This window comes from Rhipicephalus microplus, chromosome 6 (genome assembly GCF_043290135.1).
Source record: "Rhipicephalus microplus isolate Deutch F79 chromosome 6, USDA_Rmic, whole genome shotgun sequence".
NCBI lineage: Eukaryota > Metazoa > Arthropoda > Arachnida > Ixodida > Ixodidae > Rhipicephalus > Rhipicephalus microplus.
The window spans coordinates 13,364,078-13,380,530 of NC_134705.1; the positions used below are offsets into that span (position 1 = coordinate 13,364,078).

At 46.4% G+C, this 16,453-nt stretch overlaps 1 protein-coding gene across 11 annotated transcripts in view; it reads left to right on the top strand.

Annotated features, from left to right (window-relative positions):
• The first annotated feature begins 419 nt into the window (after positions 1-419).
• LOC119167714 (uncharacterized) overlaps positions 420-16,453 on the top strand; it is a 537,665-nt gene continuing 521,631 nt past the window's right edge. For 3 of the 11 annotated variants that reach the window (XM_075865823.1, XM_075865821.1, XM_075865822.1), the window contains exon 1: positions 420-817. The gene's annotated coding sequence lies outside the window, so the exon portion shown is untranslated. The remainder of the gene's footprint in view (positions 818-16,453) is intronic. The other 8 variants (XM_037419242.2, XM_075865824.1, XM_075865826.1 and 5 more) reach the window with 3 other exon arrangements.

The following is a 16,453-nucleotide window of genomic DNA, read 5'->3' on the forward strand; positions in this document are numbered from 1 at the left end:
CTTAGTAAGCTCTCGCTCAAACATTCTAATTAGATTCGTGTGTGTCCACGCTGTTTTATTATCCTCAGTGATTACTTTCTCAATTTATTTAGTAGCTATTTCTATTTGCCTTTCTGAATAAAAGTTTTCCTGTAGTTGCTAATCTTGCCTCTTTCCCACTTTCACTGATCTTCCAAAACTTAGCTTGGTACATTTGTCATCACTACCCAGGCTTCTGGAGCCACATTCATCTATGTGCACTCTCTTCAGCCTATCATAAATCCTATGTGACACCAGTGCATCCATCCATCCGAAGGTCAGGGTCGCAGCGCCCTCATCAAAGCAGCGGCGAGAGGCATATACTAGATCCGATGCGAAAGCCGAAAGACGCGAGCGCGCAGGTACATTCTAGCCCCAACGTACCGTTAGTCTAGCCCGGTCGTGCATGCCACTGGCTTGGCGGCGCGCATGCTTCTCAGCGCACACCTTCTAGGTTCTAGTAAAAAAGCAAGTAAGCACTTTGGAAGAGATGAGAGAGTGTAAACAGTGCAGCGTGTGAGCGCGGCAACCTCACCAATACCGAAACTAGGCCCTACCAAAACCCCAAAGTTTGCGTCGCAACGTGGCAGGTGTTGACGAATGGGAGTGGTGCTTGCAGTGCCCTCCAGCCAATGCGACGGCGCGCTTTTGAGTACGTAGGACAAGATAAGCCAATCGGGTGCCTGTCGTGTCAGTATCTCTCGGGCACTTGTCATGCGTGTGTTCGTGTGCCTGTGGTGAGCCGGTGTTGCACCTGTAATTCGGCTACAGCGGAGACGCTCGGCACTTCGTAGTCAAGGTGAGCCGCCGTTGCAGCGTTCGATCTCGTCGCACCACTGTGTCGTTTCGCGGCTGTCAGTGACGTGCAGCTCGGACGGCAGCTCCATGTCGACCGCCCGATGTGTCAGTACGGGCTGCGCTTAGGCCTAGACGTGCAGTACTACTGCTGATTGAGCTATTAACTGCAATCGTCGACGCCAGTTATCAGGGCCACTTCCCTCAGGAAAGGTCGTGGCCTGCTTTGATCGCAGGATGTAGTGTGCCGCCGGGATGTTCGGGCAGCTCCGTGACATTTGACAGCTCTCCCCATTATTTTTTTTTTCATCATTGCCTTAAGATTTGGCTAACGAGTACGTGCGGCCCCTGCTTTCAGAACATCGTCTGCTCGGAACCGGCGGGCTTGTCATTTGGGCGTGGGAACGTAGGCGTGGGTTTCCGGTGTTCCTGCCACACAGCGTGGCTGAACACCGCTGTTCAGCAGATGACGGATCTGTTCCTGGGTGGCTTGTTTTCAAAGGATGTAGGGGTTCACCTCGAAAGCTGCTCGAAATGGTATCGTTGAGTTGGAACACGACCGGACGAACCCATGCAAGCACTCTGGTGCTACCGTACGGGTGATCTAGCGATATTGACGGCAATGTAGTGAGCCTTGGAACTGGAAAGCGGTATGACTGAGCCACTTAGAGTGCGTTGAGCCCGCAAGTGACACGCCATTTATCTCTCCCAAGTCGATGTGATAGCTCTAGTAAGGCTTGCTATTTGCTCACAGGGTAGGAGCATGTATAGTCGTTGAAAAAAAAAAAAAGTGCTTTACGTACAATGCTTTTTGTAAAGCAACTGGGGCCCCGCAAATAATGGCTAATTTTTATTTCTTCCCCAACACATGCAGCAGCTCATGAAAAAGTGGAAATCCTCATTAGTGTATTTCTAACATTCTTTGGATGTACAGAAAAAGACCCATCAATAATTTTCACTTGTAGTTTCACCCTTCTACACAATAAACCTTTTAAATATCTACTATATGTGAATGCATTTTAATTAAGTTAGCTGTGCACAAACGAGCTAATTAGTGAAAGACAAAGTGCATTTCAGTTAACAACGCCCCTTTATTATTATACTTCCTGATGATTGATTGATATGAGACATTTAATGTCCTAAAATTACTATATGATTATGAGAGGCGCTGTAGTGGAGGGCTCTGGAAATTTGGACTACCTGGGGTTCTTTAACAAGCACCCGGACCTAATCATACAGGCCTACAGCATTTTCGTCTCCATGAAAAATGCAGCCTTGTTATATTCTTTGTAGTGAGGTAGGAAAAACAAATCCTTAGTCCGCACTATATAAATATAGTGGGCAATGCCAATTAGATATAAAATGTTAACAGTGCACAGCCAAGTGAAATTTCAAGGGGAAGGATGTGTAGAAGTGGACTGCATCCCCAGTTGAATTGGCGAAAACAAATTTTAGAAGGCTGGTCTCAAATGTATTTTGTCGAGTTTAGTTATCTGCTGGGGAATTCTTGCTAAGGGTCACAGTTTCTTGCTTATTTTGTTCAATGGGAAAACTGTTCTATGGGACTGAGTGCTCCACAAAACTTGGGTCACCTTTATTTACAGACAGAACCATGCACCTAGCACTGCTATCTCAAAATCAATCCTGGTCAGTGGCATTTTATTGCAGGCGAATTGGTAGAAGCTCGTCTACTGTGCGATGTTGGTGCATGTTCAAGAATATCTGATAGTCGAAATTTCTGGAGCCCTCCACTCTGGCATCTCTCATAATCATGTCATGCTTTTGGGATGTGAAACCCCGCATAATATTATCAACTCAGAATAACTAAGTCACTACAGCGGCCAAAGGTGACTACCCAGGACAGTGCATTTTTCAGTGTGAATATTGTCACCAACTCAGGTTATTACCCGTTCCACACAGGCACAGAAAACGCCATTAACTTTTTGAGATATATTGCCATTTGCTGAGTGTCACAGGGAAATCCGTATGGTGTTCACCTTAATGCCATTCGTTACCTAATGCCTTTGCGAGAACTCGTTTGACTGGGAAATGTGTAGTCTTGGTGCCAAAGCATACTCAGTGCAGTACACATAAAACATTTGAAATATCATATGTTGTGGCAAAAATATTTATACTAGACTTTTAACATGTATGTGGTTTGTTGTTTTCCTATTGCACTGCAGAGATATTTACTCCAGAATTGCAGCGGCTTCAAATTCAACTTGCAATAGTGGAAGTTGCTGGGGTCAGTTGCAATGTTCTAAAAGAGTGGAACGTACTTATGCTAATGGCACCATGATATACCTAGTAATTTTACTAACTGTGAATCCAGAGTTATTAAAATGAGTGCTCATATTAGATTATTTTTCTAAAATTGCTTGTTTTAAAAGTCGCTGTTATTGACATCATCAGGTCAAATGCCATTAATTTTATATGTATGGCAGCTCGGCCGAGAAAGTGTCACCAACCTTAACTACTAAATGTCATTTCTTGTGCCTTTGTGGGAAATGGGTATAATTGGTGTGAAGTTTGCTGAGCGTGAAGGCTAGGCATGTAGTTGAAATTGCATAGCACAGCAATTGGACAGGACATGCTGAAGAAAGGTTTGCACACAGCACAGTGCTTACATGTAACAGCATAGTTCATTTTCCACAGAAAATGAAGTTATTGAAAAATAGTGGTGAGCAACATGTAAATGTCGCAGCAATAACCTAACATGATTGCAAAAAATGATCATCCATCAGTATCAAACCACCTGCACAGTCATATAGTAATTTTTCTTGTGTTCAACAGAAAGGAACAATACACAATTTTATACTTTAGAAAATCTAATTCTTCTGCACTATCGTAATCTGACTCACAAAGCTGCCCTAGCATGCATTCTGAATGGCTTCGATATACTCTTGTGTCATTTTATATTCTCGTGGTCTCTCGGGTCTACCTCGATTTGCCAATACTCACACCGCTAGTCCATTGAAGAGAAGTATCGAACATGTCAAAGTCTGTTGAGAGAGTCAACTGCACCCCAAAGCAGGCAAGGTCGTGAATACGAAAAATCTGAGGCCCATATCACTGACTTCGTGCGCGGGCAAGCTTATGGAGACGATGGTCTCCTTAATAAGTGCCTATCTATAGAAACTAGCTGCAAGCTAATAAGTATGCATATCTGCAGGAAAAAATGTATTACTGTGTTATCTGTATTATATGATTGTTTTTTTTTTTTTTTTGATGTTGTTACCTCAGAGCTGACCTGTACACTTTTTTATGTTGCACATTGTATTGGACCGTCCACTAGCCACTTTAGGCTATCGGTCCAAATAATCCCTGTAATTGCATATATCTATTCATGAAAATAAAGTTTCATTGATTGATTGATTGATTGATTGATGGTACGGGATCGCCTCTCCCCATACCTTGAAGGCAAGGGCTTCTTTGCAGACTCCATGTTTGGGTTTCGCCAACACATGTCTGCACAGGATGTCCTTCTCCAGTTCCATAGGGCCGTCATACAGCCCATAACTATGCAACACAATGATAAAGCCATCCTCGCCCTTGATCTGAAGGGGGCTTTTGACAATGTTAAACACAGCAGCATCCTGGCTAACTTGAGTTCCACCGATTGCGGGGCTAAGGCCTTTGCATATGTCAGAGATTTTCTATCTAAACGCCAGGCACTTTTTCGGATTGAGGACGAGGAATATGGCCCGTACATTATGGGAACATGGGGTACCCCACAGGGAGCAGTGTTATCACCGCTCCTTTTCAACATTGCTATGATGCGCCTTCCAAGCGAATTGGCCAGGGTGGAAGGCACACAACACGCAGTATATGCCGATGATATTACAATCTGCACCACTGAAAGGAGCCTTGATGAAATGCAGGAACGCCTTCAGCAGGCTGCATCCATAGTCGAGGCGTATGCCAACGATTGTGGACTCCAATGGGCTCCAAACAAATTAGAGCTTTTGCACGTTAGAGCGAAGCCAAGAGATAAGTCAGCCATACACATCTCCCTGTCTGGGGTTCCCATCAGAGAGGTGGAGGAGCTCCGGATTCTGGGCCTGTTCATTCACCACAGACTCGGACCGGACTCCACTATAGCGAAACTCAAGAGAATAGGCGAACAGGTAGAGCGCATGATCCACCGCGTTTTTAACAAGCGGGGTGGTCTGCGGGGCAGGGACGCGCTTCTGCTCGCCCATGCCTTCGTGACTAGCCAGATCCTCTACGCTGTCCCATACCTTCGCACTAACAAGCAAGAAGACGAAAGAATAGATGCCATCATTTGTAAGGCTACTAAACGAGCTCTGGATCTCCATGTGGCCACTTCCAATGCCAAACTGAGGGCGTTAGATGTGCTTCACTCCTGCCAGGAGTTGCGGGAAGCCCACCTTATGAATCAATATACGTGGCTCGTGCAGACGGCTCCCGGGCGCTGCCTGCTGAACCGCTTACATATACAGTACACTTGCACTGCAGAGGAGGCGGAGCGTATTCCGGAACTGTGGCAACATATGCTCTCGGTCTCTCCACTCCCCAGTAACATGGATAAGCACACGCACAAAAGCAGAAGACAGGCGCGGGCTCGGACGCTTGAGAGACAACGCGGCTCCCGACCTGGTGTATTCTATATAGATATAGCAGGGCCTTCGCCCACGGGATTTTACACGGCCTGTGTAGTTCACCGGGAAAAGCATGTCAATGGGCTCTCGTTCCGAGCACAAAATCCAAAGCGCGCTGAGGAAGTCGCGATAGCGCTTGCTGCTGCGGACCCCAACTCGAAAGTTATCATCACGGACTCCCGGAAAGCATGTGCTCATTACTTGACAGGAGAGATATCCCCCCTAGCCAGCCAAATTCTAAAACGGGCTCTCGCTGATCCAGCCCCGAAACGCATCGTATGGGCTCCTGGCCATCAGGGCTTACGAGGTAATGAGGCTGCTGACGTGGCCGCCCGAGCGCTTACCCACCGGGCTCCTCACCTTTGCTCTTACGACTCGGAGGCCAATACACCGCTGCTGCGGTTCAAAGAAATTCTGACCTATTATTGCGACACTCACCGCCTTTACCCGGCTCCTGCAAAGGGGCTGAGTAAGGCGAAAGAGCGAACTCTAAGGCGCCTGCAGACAGGTACTCTGCTCTGTCCTGCAACCCTAAAACATTTCGATGCGAACACAGATGGGCGGTGCCCACACTGTGGGGAGACGTGTGATATCTTCCACATGGTATGGGCATGTCCGAAAAATCCCCACCTACCCCCTTCCCCTACCCCTTCCCGAAAGGCATGGGAGACTGCCCTCCTCAACTGCTCATCACTAGAGTCTCAACAGGCTCTGGTGAGACGGGCGCGAGTAGGGGCCTCGTCATGCGGTGTCCCGGACTAAGGACGTCGACCATGTAGCGGGGTCATGCTTTGGCGCTGTACCTCTCTCTTTTATAATAAATGTTTTTCATCATCATCATCAACTACATGGGGCAGTGGATACACGTATTTCTTGGTGACCTGGTTTAGCTTCCTGCAATTTATGCAAAAGCGCAGGCTGTTGTTTTTTTTCTTAACGAGGAGTACAGGCGATGCCCAAATGCTCTGTGATGGCTGAATGACGTCATCTTCAAGCATTCTGTCTACCTGCTGTTATATCGCTTCGCATTTTTTGGAGCCACTTGATAAGGGCAAATAGGTCTCGCCGTTTCCTCAGTAACTATGTGATGCTTGGTTAGAGGCGTGCGGCCAACTTTTGATGTTGTCGAAAAGCAGTCTTGAAATTCGGCCAGTAGCTCAAGGAGCCTGCGTTGTTCGTCCTATGGCAAAGTAATGGTAACATCCAGAACAGATGCTGCATCAAGTTTTAGGGCCTTGTCTACTACTGCCAAGCAACCTTCGGCATCTACGACATCGTCGAAGAAAGGGACAAGTGTGCCTATTGGAAGGTGCTGGCGCTCAGCATTAAACTTGGTCAGCAGCAAGTCTATGCATCCACCAGCGACCCAGACGATACCTCGTGAGACGGGAATATTGTGGGTGAAGAGAATCGAGCTTATTTTGCACCCAACTCCTTCGGCATTAAACTGGGCAACGGCGGTCACAGAAACAAGTGTGCATGGCCTGAGAGGGAGGACCACATCGTCATCAGTTAGACGGCAGTTGGTTTGGTTGCGCCTCTGGAAAATTGGGTTCGCCCAGACTGTAGCAGAACGTAATCAAACTCTCAGATGGTGATGACGGTGCCATATTCTTGTAAAATATTCATGCCAAGAATGCAGCATGAAGCGATAACGACGAATGACACAGCGAAAAGAAAACCTCTGATGTTGATTCTCACTGTACATCTTCCAGAGAGCATCCATTATTGGCCGCCTGCCCTTCCTATATGAGGGCCAGTCCACGGCATCTTCACTTTTCTGAGGCTGTCGGCGAGGTCCTGACTGATAATAGAAAAGTCGGCACGGGTGTCAACTAAAGCTGCCACTTTCTGGCCGTCCAGGAGAACACTAAGGTCGGGGGTCACAATTTCATCGCTCTCATGGCTTATCGGCTGTACGACATTGTGCAGTGGGAGCTTTTTGTCGTCGTCTTTATGGCCTGCAACCTTACCCCCAGAGGTCGCCGCCCTCCAATTTGTTTGGTGTGGACTGGGTGACCTTTTTGTATTAAAGGGGTACTGACACAAGAACATTGGCGCCGCATTTTTTTGATGAGATTTGTTGTTGGGGACTTGTTAGTCATGACATGACACATCGTATGCTACAGCACGCCACAGATAACTAGCTACAGGCCAATCATTATTGGCCAATTTCAGATTTGGTTTGAGAGAGCTCCAAAAACAGGGTGCAACTGTTGCCACCTAGCGTGTGCAGCTCTTCACCACGTCAGCACACAGAACTGTGACACACTTCCGCTCGGTCTGCATCAAGAATTACTTTCGAATAGGAAATGGTACTGCAACGTCGCCAAACACAAAAGTTTCTAAGCGTGTGCCACAACCATGTACTCGCAACCAGCCGCCGAAAAATATAGACTGCGGGAACAAACATGGCAAAAAAAAAAAAAGAACTAGCTACAGGCCAATCATTATTGGCCAATTTCAGATTTGGTTTGAGAGAGCTCCAAAAACAGGGTGCAACTGTTGCCACCTAGCGTGTGCAGCTCTTCACCACGTCAGCACACAGAACTGTGACACACTTCCGCTTGGTCTGCATCAAGAATTACTTTCGAATAGGAAATGGTACTGCAACGTCGCCAAACACAAAAGTTTCTAAACGTGTGCCACAACCATGTACTCGCAACCAGCCGCCGAAAAATATAGACTGCGGGAACAAACGTGGCAAAAAAAAAAAAGCCAGTTATGATTTCATTATAACTTAATTTGTTGACGGCAGCGTAGTGATGTGAAAGAAGTAGGGGGTCCCCTGAGGGTTTCCTTCAAGAGTGTCAATGGCACCAAGGAGTCGAGGGCTCACGCAAACTTAAAAATTTATTTAAAATACCCTCCCAGCTATATTCGCTGTTGATATTTTGTAGATGATATACGAATGTTCCTGGCAATTGACCCCACAGGCTATCTCGACTGCGAAGTTTTGTGTCGGTGCCCCTTTAAGGTCTGCGAAGGTGCGGCAAAGGCGAATGCGCTGGAGACGGAGAGCGGGGTTGACGTCCCAATCCTGGTTGGTGAGTAGGCATTGCCTCCTCTTCAGTGGTAAAGCAGTCCAGAAAGTGAGAACGGGCTCCATGGAAAGAAGTGTCGTCGAGGCGTGGTGTGTATTCGTCGTTGACACATGGATCGTCAAACCATGGTCGAAGAGGATGGAATGAATCATCTTGATACCAGAAATGATGGGCATTATGGCCTGCACCGCAGTTAAAGCATACTGGACGCCTGTCTACTGTGTGCCATGCATCTGTTTTTTGGAGCGGTGGACTTCTGAGGATCTTCTCTTGTGACTATGCCCATGGCGTGGCTGTGGACGGCTGGTGGTATGGTGATAGAAGGGGTGGTTGGTGAAGTGTCTTATCTTGCGGGGATGACCAAGGGGCCATTAGCGCCTGGTGGTACAGTGTCGGCATAGTGGGTGGTGGACATTGGAGAGCGGCGGAAGTCTTGCCATCCGGTTTAGGCTCAGTGCCTGCCACCTTTCAAGGACTGATAAATACCATGCGTTCCAGTTTGAAGTGAAAAACCTGCTTAGTGGGTCTGGACAGTGTTATAGTGTTCTCCGCAGCATTTGACAAGCACCTTGAAAAGCTTGAAGTGGTCTTACGAGCCATAAGATTGGCGAGCTTGACGTTGAAGCCATACAATTGCTGCTTTTGCTTTGGAGAACTGCCATTTCTTGGTCATGTGGTCAGTCAGGCAGGCGTTCGATCCGCAAGCTTGACGTTGAAGCCATACAATTGCCACTTTTGCTTTGAATAACTGTTATTTCTTGGTCATGTGGTCAGTCAGGCAGGCGTTCATCCCGATCCTGAGAAAATAGCAGGTGTTTCACAGTTCACTTTGCTGACCGATAAAAAGGCTGTCAGACACTTTCTAGGCCTCTGTGGATATTATCGGCAATTTATCGCGAACTTCGCTCACATCGTATCACAGCTAACTCGCCTCATGAAAGAAGACGTTACCTTTGAGTGGAATAACGAAGAGGAAGCTGCTTTTAACAATCTGTGCCAGCAACTACAAACACCTCCAGTCCTTGCCCGTTTCGACGAGAGAGCTTCTGCAGTGGTTCACACTGATGTTAGCAATGTAGGTTTAGAAGCTGTGCTTTTGCAGCAGCAAGAGGACACATAAGAAATGATTGCCTATGCAAGCAGAACACTAATAACACGCCCGGAGGCTGATTACTCCACGACTGAGAAGGAATGTCTCGTTGTGGTATGGGGGATTACTAAATTTCGCCCTTATTTATATGGCCACCCTTTCAAAGCAATTAGTGACCCCCACTCATTGTGTTTGTTAACAAATCTTGAGGACCCTACCAGCCAATTAGTGCATTGGAGTTTCAGGCTGCAAGAGTTTGATATGGCAGTTGTATACAAGACTGGTAAGTGACATATGGACACTGACTGTCTGTGTACCGTTCACCCATTGAGTCGGTAACTCTATTTGATGGAGAGGAAACAGCATTCCTTGGTGTCCTCGACACGACCACCATTGTGCAGCAACAACCTAACGACCCTGAGTTGCTTGGCTTAACCCTTCAGACGCCACTTATGAAGAACTGCCTGTAAATGTGTCAAAATTGACACAGCATGATTTCAAGGCCCTTTATATTCTGTTGCAACATCAATAATTTTGTGATAGGTTGATTTATGCATTATATAGCAGTTAATCGAAATTAAGCTCTCATTAAATATCTACTTATTCTGAAGAGATTCTTGTTTGGTTTTTGCATGTATAGAATCAAATTTCAAACTACAAATCTAGTGCAGATTGGTTTCTGGGTTTGTTGCTATTGGGAAAAGAAAAAAATATATTTCGAAGTGGCTTCAGGGAAAGGCCATGCTGAACGACTTGTCGAATTTGGTAGTGCCTTCAGAAAAGTGATTATGTGCAACAGTACGTTCAAAACCGAAATTAAATAAAGACAAGTTTATTAAGCAGGAGTTTCATTTCCTCTAAACCTCATTGTATCTTGCAATTTTTTAGCCCCTAGATGACACAACTAGCAAGAACAAGTGATGTACACAATTGTGTGCAAAGCTTTTGAAAGGATTAATTAACTACTTGGACAGTAGATCTCATAAGGCGCCAAGCGTTTATGCAGCCGATTATTATCGTTGTCTGAGCCACACTGAATGTTGGCTCCACTAACGACGCGGTGAAATCCTTATCCATGGTTTTCGATCACGTTGCAATTCGGTTAATTCATGGGGCTCTGATTGCTGCTATCGCCATGGCTTCCTTGCAAAAGTGGTGGTACCAACGTGAATAACTGTTAATTATCTAGCAATGCAATTAAACTTCTATGATTTGTATCAGCCAGGAAAGCGGCACAATCATGCAGTAAACGGCAGTGCACGTTTACAAGAGGAACTGTGCATCTCCCGATGTACCTCATCGCCACCAATAAACGAGTACAGCAGATGTCATCCAATATACCTACGAGAAAGTATTTTCATCCTTTTTGTCCGAATATGGATCATAACGGGGCTGGCACTCTCGCACAATTGTTTTGTTGCACGCAGTGGCGACGCCAAGGAGCATTTTGCAACTATGACTGGGTCCGGATTACGCATTCACTGAAATAGCGACAGGACACTGTCAATTTTCCGCTATACATATGTAAGCTTCTTTACCAGGATATGATTCTGAGGAACAACTGACAATTTCGTTGAAACACAGAATGGTCGCATGGACTCTGATCATCTCCTGGTTAGTTGCGTGCAGCGCGGCACCTATGCTGCCTACTCAGTCGCTGCTGCGCGGCTTTCTGTAGCGTGCGCGCGGATTTGCTGTATGAATGGCTTGTCCCCACTTCACTCCAGACTGAGCCAGATGAGCAGAGTAGTGTGTTTAATTAGCGTCGATAGAACAAACTTTTGTAAGCGAAGTGCGCCGCTTTATGTATGCATTAAAGGGCCACTCACCAGGTTTGACAATTTTGAGCTGACAAGCGCAATGCGTAGACGACGCGTTCATGATCACGTCTGTCAAAATTTGCAACGCTACGCGCTGCGGAAATGCGTCAAATTTCAAGATGAACACTGCTCCCCCTCCCCTCTGCTAGAGCGCGCCTAGAGATGAGGGCATGAAGTGCGCGTATTCGGCACTACGTACACAGCAATGCAGTAACATTGGTCCTCTACATAGACGACTCTGCTCTGACGTTGCAGACAGTGGCGCGTGATATGGCGAAAATTAATTAACAGCATGCGTAGTTTATACAATTTGTTGCTTGAAGAGATCAATTAAACTCCAGATAAATAACAAGACACAATAAGGGAATGTGAGCGTCTTTTTTTCCATTTTTCTCCCGCGAATCGCAATGAGATGCGGGACTAATGTGTCGTCGTTTCCCATGCATTCGTGTCCCCGCAGTCAGCGCATGGAGCGGACGACCGCCGTAGAACGCTCCTACGCGTTCGCGCACTCATTGTGCTCATCTATTCTACCGCGTCCGAGCCAGCGTTTCCAAACGATCCCGCAAAAACAGGCAGAAGACCACAAAATAACGCTGGTCAACAAAGCAACGCCGCTCGCGTGCTCGGGGCTTAGACTTGTTTGGGCACGTCATGCGCACGTCACCTCTTGGTCGGATGCCGGAGAGGGTTGGGAAGAGATTTGGCTTGCGAAGGCGACGCAGAGGAGCGGCAAGGGTTGCGAGCTTGCCTTCTCTTATCAACATTTCACACCGCTTCAAAAAACCTGTTTTCTCCGCTCGTGACGAACCGAGTCAAAAAATTTTTGTGGCAAAATGTTCCTCATCGGGCACCCAAGAAATTTCACTATCTGACTAAAATTTGGTATGGGGCCTGGTGAGTGGCCCTTTAAGTGCAACGTCAGTGGCAACGCGAGACTCTTTGCAGTATGAACATTCACGTAAAGAAAACGTTCGCTGTTATTACCACCGAGAATCGGGGGCGTAGCCAGGGGCGGCACACCAGGCCTGCGATGGCTGCATTTTCGATGTAGGTGAAAATGCTATGGGCCCGTGTGGCTCAGATTTGGGCACACGTTGGTTTTGGAACTTTAAAACCTCGCGTGTCCCCCCCCCCCCCCCCAAAAAAAAATTTCGGTTTTCTTTTCGTGTCTAACTTACTATGAAATGGGCACGTTTTGTATCACGCATGCAGCAAACAAAGGCGCGCGCACATGTGCAGGTAGGTAGTAAGTCTGGTAAGCGAATCGGTAGTGAATGTTTAGTGAAAACCATTAGAATTTTTTTTTACCAGCAATAATTTTGATTGACGATGATGTTTGACCCTAGCAAGCTGCTTCGAAACTGACTCGAGTTGCTCCAACTGTGCAAAAGGTGGGCTCCAACACACCTTTTTGGTGCTCCGAACCTGTGCCAAAACTTCCCTTTTACTGCACGAAAGCCGCTCCAAAGCAGCATTATTCCTGCTCCCTGAGCTGCTCCAAAACACTGAAGTCCACTTCCACCCCTGAGCTTTTGGCTGGTTTTGGTTTCGCTCGCTCGCATCGTTAACACGTTTAGAAAATTATACACCTGGAAGTCTAATGAAAGAAACATTTCGATGGTTCAGTGTACATTTTAGTGTTAAATTAGATTATATTTTCTTTGGAAAACTAAACAGTGCATCGTTTCGAATTTTTTTTAGAAAAACTAAGCAGTGCAGGCCACTAAACACATTATGCAAAGAATGAAACAAACTGTAGAAAAAGATTTGTAGACAGTTCGCTAGCTAATGCAATCCAATCCCAAGCCTGTACTTCCCATAATTCACAGCGCCAGATTCCCATCTAGGCATTATTGTATGAAACCCTATGGTGTGGTGCTTTCGTCGACTGTGGCACGGGTGAACTTCCTGTTAGCGGTTATGTTCTTCCCGCCTTAGTTGATGAGCCACTGCCTCCAGAAATCTTACTTATTGTTTCTAAAGAGCTGACATCACCACCATGGTCTGTGAGTTCAGTAGTAGTATTTGATCTAGTTGCTGCTGTATCAGCCTTCGGTGCCGTTGTGTTGTTCAAGCTTTCACGGTTCAGCGCCCAAAGAAAGACGTGATAGTGCCTCATTCGTTTATTTTGATTGCTAATGGATGCTCGTTTCGTTTGGCGAATAACTGTTCATTCATGCCGGTTATCATTCCTTGAGGAATGAAGCTCCCACTGTTTCATAGTGACACAGAAAATTCTATTGCAGCCATCAAGGACGAGAAAAGTCGGAGACGTCTGAACACCTCTAAACGCAGTACCTTCTATGAATCGCACATTTTGAGCATGGTTAGCGAAATACTACGGTCACATGAGCAACAAGAATTGATACAGCTATTACAACGACATGCGTTCATGTTTGACTTCAGCAAAAAGGTTAAGTGACTGTCTTTATTATGTTCTCGAGCGCAGCATACCATTGACACAATCCTTGCTCAACCGGTTTTCGCCAAACCGGAGCAATCCTTGCTCAACCGGTTCGGCGAAAACCTTATAAGGTGTCATTATCAGTGCGGGAAGTTATATCTCAGCCAGCTCAGGACACGTTGCAGAAGGGCGTTATTGAAGCCTGTACTTCCCATGATTCTCGTGGGATCGTGCAGCCCGTGGGCAGCACCTGTCGTTTTGTTCCAAAAAAAAAAAAAGACCGCCCCTGCAGGTTTTGCGTTGATTATAGCAGATTGAATGCCTTGACTAAACAGGATGCATATCCGCTGCTTCGGATGGATGACGTATGTGTCATTCTACATTCTGCTTCCTATTTTTTTTCACTCGATCTTTGGCAGATCCTCTTGCACCCTGCTGAAAAGGATAAGACCACATTTTTGACACCCGATAACTATATCAGTTTAACATTATTCCTATTGGGCTAGGCAAATCACTGCAACTATCGAATGATTTATGGACTCGGTTCTACGCGGACTGAAATGGGAGATCTGTTTCTGCTATCTAGACATCATTTTTGGACGCACATTCGAAGAACGTCATGTTCGTTTAAGACTTGTTCTAGACTGTGTGGAAAAGGCTGGCTTGGTCTTGGAACTCCAAGAAGTGCTGGTTTGGGGAACGGCAGGCCTTGGTCCTTGGCCATTTGATAGACGAAGATGAGGTCAGGCCCGGCCCCCATAAAATTGAAGTGGTCAGCACCTTCAAGCCGCCCAGATCTGTAAAAGATTTCGCGGCTTTCTTGTATCATGTTGTTATTTTCAATGCTTTGTGCCAAGATGCAGATATCGTGTATTCATTGACCAGCCTCTTGTGAAAAGACAGCCCATTTGAGTGGACATATGAATGCGATGCTGTGTTCTGTCGGCTCAAATTTCTGCAGACATCACAGCCCTTTGATCCATCTGCTTCTGCAAATGTGGACAGTGACACAAGGGGTAGTGGCATTGCAGGCGTTCTTGTTAATTGTTATTGTTGAGGAAAGGACGAGCCGCCGTGCCCATGGCGAAGCCCATCCGTCCACCTCTTTTTTAATCCAAATGCCCTGCTCTCATCCTAATGATAATAGTGGCGCTCTTTGTCGTTCACACAATATTTAATATCCTCTACGCCTCCGCATTGGCGCCTGACGACAAAGAAAACTCAATGCTCACATGAGTTCCGAGAACAAAATGTTCATCATAAAGAGTTCCACGTCAGCTCTATAATAGAGTGTCATCCGAGCCTGCTTCTGCGCTTGATCTTCCAGCGGTGTTTTCGGCGCTTGTGCCACATTTGTGCTATGGAGTGTGTTGACATCGACGCACCTGTGTTCTCGCTGAGAAGGTTTTCTTGGTTTCTGGAGCTCACAGATAAGAATATTCTAGGGGGTACTTGTGAAGCTATCTCTAAGGAACCTTTTTCTTGGCTTTTTCTTGCTTGTGGCATTTACATTGAAAGCCTCAGCTTTTTGGCTGCGTCTTCTTTTGGTCCGTCTCATTCGCCGCTGTGACACTGTGCGGGCATTTCACAAATTCGCTGAAATAATGTGCCATGCACATTCCTTTGAATAATAGCTTCTGCAGCTTTCCCGAACAGCTAAAGCTTTCACCAATCTAAGAGGCTTGCTTTTGTGTCGTCATGGCCTTTCCTTTCTTTCTTCTGTTTCTTCTCGCTTTGTGAGCTGGCCTTCCTTTTCCTCGGTTGGTCACTTGAACGCAGGCTGATGAGGGCTTTGTAACGTCCGAGTCTTCCAGCCTTCGCTTGGACCCATTATTAATATCTCGTGAATGGCCTTTTAGATGAAGAAGGTCTTCTTCAATCTCAATCATGGGAATGCCTTCCACCTCGAACACTGCAGTTGTTGTAGACTTCTTATCAATAACTTGATGGGTGCAGCCCTCTTTGTAGAGGCCTTCTTTGTAGTTGAAGTTATAGTTCGCGTGCTGTCATTTTGTCCCTTTATGTGTCCTTTGGTACACTCATCCACGTTCTGTGGGACAACATGGTCATTGATGACTTAATTATTAGATTGCGGTGACATTGTCGGAGAGGGTTCGAATCCCGGCTGCGGCGGCTGCATTTCCGATGGAGGGGGAAATGTTGTAGGCCCGTGTGCTCAGATTTGGGTGCACGTTAAAGAACCCCAGGTGGTGTAAATTTCCGGAGCCCTCCACTACGGCGTCTCTCATAATCTTAAGGTGGTTTTGTGACGTTAAACCGCACATATCAATCAATCAACATTGTCTGAGAGAGTACTTTCCTCTGGGCGTCCGTTCTCATACGTTGTCGTATTAAGTCTAAGTGCGTCTGCCGAGCCTTTAATATATCTGCGTGGGTACAGTCTGTTGACGGGAATTCTAAAGTCTTGGAAGGTGTCTTCACACTTGGAAGTGGTTTTTCAGTGCTGGGCTCTTGGTTTGCCTTTTCTGTCGTTAGAACCCTGGTTTGTATGCTGCTGTTATATTCGTCTTTTTGTCCTGAGGCCGCCTCATCTAGTTTCTGTGCGATAAGATTGCTATTCGGCATGCAATGGCTAGATGGTAGTGACGCAGACGGAGAGAGTATTTTCTTTTCTGCTTCTGCTCTCATCTGTTTTT